We start from the raw sequence: 1,279 nt of genomic DNA, 5'->3' as shown, positions 1-1,279 counted from the left end.
GAGCATGTCTATCTCCTGGACAGTATCTAGATTGGAAATCCTGCTGGATGGAGATATCCACTGAGCAGGCCCAGGCCAATGCTCGAAACAACTATCCGGCCTGGGATGCAGACATGCTACTCAGACAGGGTAGATTTGCCAACCAACAGATTGGCTACCCCCCCGAGGTATATGCTCAGATCAATCAGTGTGCATTTCAGGCCTGGAGGAAAGTCTCAGCCAGAGGAGAGGTTCACGGACACCTAACCAAGATAATGCAAGGATCCACCGAGACCTTCTCGGATTTTGTGGCCAGAATGATGGAAGCGTCTGGTCGAATTTTTGGCAATCCAGAGGAAGCTCTGCCCCTGGTTAAACAACTTGTTTTTGAGCAATGCACAAAAGAGTGTAGAGCAGCTATTAGCCTGTATAGAAATAAGCCTTTGGAGGCCTGGATGAAGCTCTGCCGAGATATCGGGGGGCCACTATCTAATCAGGGTCTGGCCGCTATGGTGGCCGGCATGTTACAGAGAGGGGTTCGGGACTCCGGTATAGCTCCGGGTGCTAGAGAGAAAAAAGGATGTTTTAAATGTGGGAAACCGGGACATTTTAGGAGGGATTGCCCCATGGGCGGTGACCCGCAGGGTCTGACGAGGTGTGCTAGGTGCAAGAAGGGCTCTCATGATGCCGCAGAATGCCGATCCAACTTCGATATAGACGGCAGGCCCTTGTCCAGAAAACCCGAGGGACCAAAAAATGGGCCATGGGGCCCCTCCCCAGGGAGAGGGAAGGGTCCCCAGGTTTACGCGGTGAGGGAACAGATGGTGGAGGGGAACGAACCCTGAGTCCCCAGCCTTTCGCGGCGGGGCCCCCACGAAGAGCCTCTCCGGGTTTGGGGGGACTGGACCTCCGTGCCACCACTGGATTCATACTAACACCTAAAATGGGCATTTATGCTGTGGAGTCCGACCTTGATGGCCCCCTCCCTCGGGATTCCGTGGGACTTGTCCTTGGCCGATCGTCGTTGACTCTGAAGGGACTTCAGGTCCTCCCTGGAGTCATTGACCAAGATTATCAGGGGAATATTAAGGTTATGCTCCAAGCTACTAGGGGACCAGTAGTGATTCAACAGGGAGATAGGATAGCGCAGCTCCTTGTCCTGCCTAGTTTACATGCTCACTACCCCGCCTTAGATGGACAGAGGGGAAGTGCAGGGTTCGGCTCGTCTGATCACCGCTTCGCAGGACTTGTCATGCCATTGGATCAAAGACCCATTTTAGAGATAAGCCTTAACGGGAGG

General features: G+C 53.8%; 1 pseudogene; it reads right to left on the bottom strand.

Moving 5' to 3' along the window:
- The window catches only part of LOC105742075, a 3,661-nt pseudogene that overhangs the window by 932 nt on the left and 1,450 nt on the right, over window positions 1-1,279 (bottom strand).

Source organism: Octodon degus, unplaced genomic scaffold (assembly GCF_000260255.1).
Source record: "Octodon degus isolate 3935 unplaced genomic scaffold, OctDeg1.0 scaffold00035, whole genome shotgun sequence".
Classification (NCBI taxonomy): Eukaryota; Metazoa; Chordata; class Mammalia; order Rodentia; family Octodontidae; genus Octodon; species Octodon degus.
This window is presented reverse-complemented; position numbering and strand designations above follow the sequence as displayed.